We start from the raw sequence: 7,985 nt of genomic DNA, 5'->3' as shown, positions 1-7,985 counted from the left end.
ATGGTAAATAATTGTTTCACCATCACAATACCTGAGCATTCTCTAAATACTGAGAGGCAGAAGAAGCTAGTGCAGTTCCTTTGACAATGCATCCAGATTTTGGTTTTCTCAGTTATAAATTGAAATAGCACCACCATCAACTCACCTTATTACAGAATGAAATGAAACTCTAAGTGTAGTATCTAAACCTAATGATAATTTGTTGGGGCTATTCGCTTAAGCTTTTTCTGGAAACCCATATCTAAGGGAATACATACAGACAGAACCTATTTGATAATGCTGCACATAGTGCTAACTCAAATGTCTGTAAGTCTCTGAAATATTTTTCTTTACAAACTAACATATATATGTATATATGTGTGTTTGCGTATCTATATAATGCAACCATACACATATAGATATGCATTACATTATATACATACATATACACATATATTGCTACATATACATGTATATACATATACGGTTACATATATTACATTATACATACACATATATATATGGCTTCCCCCACACCCCGCACCATGCTCTACGTGGTATCTTCCACACACTCTACCTTACGTTTATTCCCAGCTAAAGAGTATTAGTGCATCATATTGCAAAGGCACTCTGCCAAAAAGGACTCTACCTCATTTTCCTGAGTTGTGTGAGTTCTAAAACACACGTTGTTTACTTGGCTGTGGCTGTTCTTCCTACTATTTATTTTGTGTTATGGTGAGCAGTTTTGACCCATCATGTAGGATAAAAAGTCAACAGGTGAGGTCTCTGGGGTTGTCTTACCGCAGTGAGTACCAAGCGGTACTACAGAGACCGGCTGCCCGTGTGCCTGGCAGGTGGAGCCGCACGCATCAGCGGCCTTGGGGAATGGAAGCGGAGAACGCGGGCAGCTATTCCCTTCAGCAAGCTCAAGCTTTTTATACGTTTCCATTTCAACAACTGATGGCTGAAGCTCCTAATATGGCAGTTGTGAATGAACAGCAAATGCCAGAAGAAGTTCCAGCCCCAGCTCCTGCTCAGGAACCAGTTGCAAGAGGCTCCAAAAGGAAGAAAAAGAAAACCCAGAACAACAGAACCGAAACAACCAGTGGAACCCAAAAAACCTGTTGAGTCAAAAAAATCTGGCAAGTCTGCAAAATCAAAAGAAAAGCAAGAAAAAATTACAGACACATTTAAAGTAAAAAGAAAAGTAGACCGTTTTAATGGTGCTTCAGAAGCTGAACTTCTGACCAAGACTCTCCCCGATATTTTGACCTTCAATCTGGACATTGTCATTATTGGCATAAACCCGGGACTAATGGCTGCTTACAAAGGGCATCATTACCCTGGACCTGGAAACCATTTTTGGAAGTGTTTGTTTATGTCAGGGCTCAGTGAGGTCCAGCTGAACCATATGGATGATCACACTGTACCAGGGAAGTATGGTATTGGATTTACCAACATGGTGGAAAGGACCACGCCTGGCAGCAAAGATCTCTCCAGTAAAGAATTTCGTGAAGGAGGACGTATTCTAATACAGAAATTATAGAAATATCAGCCACGAATAGCAGTGTTTAATGGAAAATGTATTTATGAAATTTTTAGTAAAGAAGTTTTTGGTGTAAAGGTTAAGAACTTGGAATTTGGGCTTCAGCCCCATAAGATTCCAGACACAGAAACTCTCTGCTATGTTATGCCATCATCCAGTGCAAGATGTGCTCAGTTTCCTCGAGCCCAAGACAAAGTTCATTACTACATAAAACTGAAAGACTTAAGAGTTATCAGTTGAAAGGCATTGAATGAAATACGGACGTTCAAGAGGTGCAATATACATTTGACCTACAGCTTGCCCAAGAAGATGCAAAGAAGATGGCTGTTAAGGAAGAAAAATATGATCTGGGTTATGAGGCAGCATATGGTGATGCTTACAGTGAACCTTGCGGCTTCTCTTCAAATGGGCTAATTGAGAGCCTGGAGTTAAGAGGAGAATCAACTTTCAGTGGCATTCCTAATAGGCAGTGGATGACCCAGTCATTTACAGACCAAATTCCTTCCTTTAATAATCACTGTGGAACACAAGAACAGGAAAAAGAAAGCCATGCTTAAGAATGGTGCTTCTCTCAGCAAAAGAAACTACCATCAGAGTGAACAGGCAACCTACAGAATGGGAGAAAATTTTCGCAACCTACTCATCTGACAAAGGGCTAATATCCAGAATCTACAATGAACTCAAACAAATTTACAAGAAAAAAACAAACAACCCCATCAAAAAGTGGGCGAAGGACATGAACAGACACTTCTCAAAAGAAGACATTTATGCAGCCAAAAAACACATGAAAAAATGCTCATCATCACTGGCCATCAGAGAAATGCAAATCAAAACCACTATGAGATATCATCTCACACCAGTTAGAATGGCAATCATTAAAAAGTCAGGAAACAACAGGTGCTGGAGAGGATGTGGAGAAATAGGAACACTTTTACACTGTTGGTGGGACTGTAAACTAGTTCAACCATTGTGGAAGTCAGTGTGGCGATTCCTCAGGGATCTAGAACTAGAAATACCATTTGACCCAGCCATCCCATTACTGGGTATATACCCAAAGGACTATAAATCATGCTGCTATAAAGACACATGCACACGTATGTTTATTGCGGCATTATTCACAATAGCAAAGACTTGGAACCAACCCAAATGTCCAACAATAATAGACTGGATTAAGAAAATGTGGCACATATACACCATGGAATACTATGCAGCCATAAAAAATGATGAGTTCATGTCCTTTGTAGGGACATGGATGAAATTGGAAACCATCATTCTCAGTAAACTATCGCAAGAACAAAAAACCAAACACCGCATATTCTCACTCATAGGTGGGAATTGAACAATGAGATCACATGGACACAGGAAGGGGAATATCACACTCTGGGGACTGTTGTGGGGTTGGGGGAGGGGGGAGGGATAGCATTGGAAGATATACCTAATGCTAGATGACGAGTTAGTGGGTGCAGTGCACCAGAATGGCACATGTATACATATGTAACTAACCTGCACAATGTGCACATGTACCCTAAAACTTAAAGTATAATAAAAAAAAATGTAAATGTGAAAGAATGGTGCTTCTCAGCTCTGCTTAAATGCTGCAGTTTTAATGCAGTTGTCAACAAGTAGAACCTCAGTTTGCTAACTGAAGTGTTTTATTAGTATTTTACTCTAGTGGTGTAATTGTAATGTAGAACAGTTGTGTGGTACTGTGAACCGTATGAACCTAAGTAGTTTGGAAGAAAAAGTAGGGTTGTTGTATACTAGCTTTTGTATTTGAATTAATCATCATTCCAGCTTTTTATATACTATGTTTCATTTATGAAGAAATTGATTTTCTTTTGGGAGTCACTTTTGATCTGTAATTTTAAAATACAAGTCTGAATATTTATAGTTGATTCTTAACTGTGCATAAACCTAGATATACCATTATCCCTTTTATACCTAAGAAGGGCATGCTAATAATTACCACTGTCAAAGAGGCAAAGGTGTTGATTTTTGTATATGAAGTTAAGCCTCAGTGGAGTCTCATTTGTTAGTTTTTAGTGGTAACTAAGGGTAAACTCAGGGTTTCCTGAGCTATATGCACACTCAGACCTCTTTGCTTTACCAGTGGTGTTTGTGAGTTGCTCAGTGGTAAAAACTGGCCCTTACCTGACAGAGCACTGGCTTTGACCTGCTCAGCCCTGTGTGTTAATCCTCTAGTAGCCAGTAACTACTCTGGGGTGGCAGGTTCCAGAGAATGCAGTAGACCTTTTGCCACTCATCTATGTTTTACTTGAGACATGTAAATATGTTAGGGAAGAAACTGAATTTCTCCATTCATATTTATAACCATTCTAGTTTTATCTTCCTTGGCTTTAAGAATGTGCCATGGAAAGTGATAAGAAATGAACTTTTAGGCTAAGCAAAAAGATGCTGGAGATATTTGATAATCTCATTTAAACTGGTGCTTTATGTACATGAGATGTACTAAAATAAGTAATATAGAGTTTTTCTTGCTAGGTAAATCCAGTAAGCCAATAATTTTAAAGATTCTTTATCTGCATCACTGCTGTTTGTTACTATAATTAAATGAACTTCATGGAAAGGTTGAGTTATATACCTTTGTGATTTTCTAATGAGTTTTCCATGGTGCTGCAAATAATCCAGACTACCAGGCCTGGTAGATATTAAAGCTGGGTACTAAGAAATGTCATTTGCATCCTCTCAGTTACTCCTGAATATTCTGATTTCATACATACCCAGGGAGCATGTTGTTTTGTCAATCAATATAAAATATTTATGAGGTCTCCCCCACCCCCAGGAGGTTATATGATTGCTCTTCTCTTTATAATAAGAGAAACAAATTCTTGTTGTGAATCTTAACATGCTTTTTAGCTGTGGCTATGATGGATTTTATTTTTTCCTAGGTCAAGCTGTGTAAAAGTCATTTATGTTATTTAAATGATGTACTGTACTGCTGTTTACATGGACGTTTTACGCGGGTGCTTTGAAGTGCCTTGCATCAGGGATTAGGAGCAATTAAATTATTTTTTCACGGGACCGTGTAAAGCATGTAACTAGGTATTGCTTTGGTATATAACTGTTGTAGCTTTACAAGAGATTGTTTTATTTGAATGGGGAAAATACCCTTTAAATTATGACAGACATCCACTAGAGATGGGTTTGAGGATTTTCCAAGCGTGTAATAATGATGTTTTTCCTAACATGACAGATGAGTAGTAAATGTTGATATATCCTGTACATGACAGTGTGAGACTTTTTCATTAAATAATATTGAAAGATTTTAAAATTCAAAAAAAAAACAAACAAAAAAGTCAAAAGGTATCCACATGATACTTACACTCAAAAAAGGTGGCAAAGGAAGTAAGCAGACCACAAGATGTCTTTAAGGAAATGACTAAGGAACCAGAAAGTAGAGATCAGGAACATTTAGTGATTTTTGGCCGTCCCCTGACCTTCCTAAACATCATAACGTCACTGCATGCTGGGGAACTGACCTGCAAAGGGAGCTTGTCAACTTTGATGATCTAGAGAACACCTCACTGGGGCTCTCCTGGAACCAGCCCACGCAGAAATGATTCGGCCATTTCTGAGAATGTGTCCCCTGCAGCAAACCAGCTGTGTTGCATCCAAAAGTTTTCTGCAGATGTGTCTCCTTTGGAAAGTAATTTTTAAAATATAGTTTTTGATGGGCCAAGAGGTGTTTAAGAAACTGACTTAATCATATGAGGCCCATTGCAGTGTGAAGAGATGGACCACATCTGGTGAGAGAGTAAAAGGCTATAAAAAGGTTGAATGTATATCAAGAAAGAGAAAATAAATATTAAGCTAATCTAAGTTTAAATCTCATGCCTAACCTGGCACACTACAAAGTGAAAGCCACTCTTCCTAGGGAGTTGAGAGCCCTAACATGGCAGAAGACAGGGAGTAAACCAGTCCATAATAATTCATCTGACTGCACCAATGATGCCTGGCATATTTATATACTAAGTAGTGAGTGAATGGATCCACAGATGATCCACACTACCCAGGTAAAATTAGCGTCTTAGTAGAAAGTGAAGGCCAATCTTTTTTTCCAGGTGGTAGGATAAATGTTACAAAAATTACACCAGCAGGAAGAAGATTCCACACCAAATATACAACTTATTTCTTTTGATATTAACAAATAAGGCTACATTTAAGCTCTCATAGCTTAGTTATATACGTAATCATAAGACAAGGGCTTCTCTCGTACCTGCTTACTCAGGGGAAAACTTTATGAGAAAGCATAAAGGGTCTTTACTAACATATTTTTTTCCAAATCTTTTTACTAGGCCCACTTTATATAAAATGAGTCCATGGCAATCAGTCAAATTGATTCTTGGAAAAGATACTGTGCTTCCAAAAGCTGGACCTGCCTCCAAAATATTTGTCTAATATTTTCTACAATCACTTTCACCTTCTCATTTCTACATCTCACAAATTGGGAGAGAAAATATGTGAACTCTTTTCCATCCCCTTCTGCATCCCCACCTCTCCTATACACACATATATTTGGGGGAAAACAGTTAAATAAATACAGGGCAAAGAAATTCTCTTTGTTGTAAATAAAACAGAGTGTTTTAACCCCTGCCTACCATTTTTACCTGCTCCTACTGAGTCATCAGAGTTTTCAAGGCTGGAGTATTGAGAGAAGAGGCAGAGGAAGTGGAAAGGACCCAGAAGCAGTGACAAGTTCACCCTCCAAGCAGTGACCAGTGTCACTTACAGACCTGCAAATAGATACTATGGTCCATAAGTCACAATCCCTGTCACCATGGAAGTTTCATTCTAAAGGGAGAAAAGCTAAGAAATAGACAATAATCAAGTAAATATAAAATCGGGAATGTTATGAAACAAATGAAGCCTGATGGATAATCACGGCTGTCATGTGTACTGGGTGTGAAGAGCTGCTTTAGACAGAATACTCCTCAAGGTGGAATGAGAAGGAGCTGGCCATAGAAATAGTAGAGAAGCATTTCCTGGGGGAAACCGACCAGCACAATTGGTCCTGAGGTCGAAAGAGTGTGAGGGGCAACAAAGGATTTTGAGCAGAGACCCATAGTGACCGATCTCCTTTCTGCAAAGATTGTGCTGATTGACTTATGAAAAACAGCTGCCAGAGGCCAAGCCAAAGGGTAGGGCTCGTTGCAGGCATCTTGGTAAGAAAAGTGGGCAGCTGGGACCAGGATGGGACAGAGGACAAGGAGAGGAGTGACAAGATGTGACTTGCTGATGGAGTGGGCATGAAGATGCCCAAGAAAAAGGAATAATCAACAATGGCTCCCACGTTCCAACCTTGAGCATTTGGGTGGTGATATGTACAAAGATAAGTAAAACCAGAGACTAAGAAACAGATTTGGAGGGAAGGATAGGGTAATTAAAATCTGGAATTCCGTTTAATGCTCTTTCTGTGAATTGGCTCTGTGCATTTACTGTCAGAAATGTCCACGAGTAGAAATTCACCCATGAATAAACTTATCGCTGATCCTGTCTGAGCCATGAAATATCTACTTTATAAAATGAGGATGTTACAAAGCTAAATACAGCAATTATTCTTTTAAACCTGGTGCAACAGTGACCACATGGGGACTACAATGGGTATCACTTAATGCAAGTACATCCCAAGGTTCTCAAAGGAAAGTACTGAGACATACGGAAGTCTCATTAATTTATTATCCAGAAATGTGTTGTTGAATGAATGCAGTAGTGCTAAAAATAAGGGTAGAGGTCTCCATGGAATCAACTTAGGTGCCCATCAACAGTGAATTGGATAAAGAAAATATGGTATATATATACCATGGAATACTATACAGCCATAAAAAAGAATGGAATCATGTCCTTTGCAGCAACATAGGTGTATCTGGAGGCCATTATCCTAAGTGAATTAACACAGAAACAGAAAAACAAGTATCACATTTTCTCACCTTTATAGGAGAGCTAAACATTATGTACACAAGGACATAAAGATGGCAAAGATAGACAGTGGGTACTCCAAAAAGGGGAAGAAAAGGAGGAAGATAGGGGTTGAAAAACTACTTATTTGGTACTATGTTCACTATTTGGGTGAAGAGTCCAATAAAAGCCCAAACCTTAGCATTATGCAATATATCTATGTAACAAACCTGCACATGTATCCCCTGAATCTGCTATTTAAAAAAAAGAAAAAGAGTAGAGGTCTAAAATTAGTAACACAGCTTCTTCCCCACAGAATGCTTTCTCTAAATGTTTAGCAAATGATTGTTGCTCCTGTTGATGAATCTTGGCCTAGTTTAAGAGTCTATGAGTATCAAAACAAATAATTTGACAAAGCACTCAATCTGGAAAGATATTATTGCCTTGTTGGAGTAAAGCCCGTCATAGTTTGAGATGAGATTCTTCCTATATTCTTTGGATTTCTGTGCCATTGGTGTTGGGAAGATTCCTAGAGGTTATACAT

General features: G+C 38.6%; 1 pseudogene; it reads left to right on the top strand.

Moving 5' to 3' along the window:
* Nucleotides 1-765: 765 nt before the first annotated feature.
* Nucleotides 766-2,090, top strand: LOC101150402 (G/T mismatch-specific thymine DNA glycosylase-like; annotated as a pseudogene).
* The last annotated feature ends 5,895 nt before the right edge of the window (nt 2,091-7,985 follow it).

The sequence above is a fragment of the Gorilla gorilla genome, chromosome 10 (assembly GCF_029281585.2).
Source record: "Gorilla gorilla gorilla isolate KB3781 chromosome 10, NHGRI_mGorGor1-v2.1_pri, whole genome shotgun sequence".
Taxonomy (NCBI): Eukaryota; Metazoa; Chordata; class Mammalia; order Primates; family Hominidae; genus Gorilla; species Gorilla gorilla.
The sequence above is the reverse complement of the archived record's forward strand: the minus strand, read 5'-3'. Positions and strand labels throughout refer to the sequence as shown.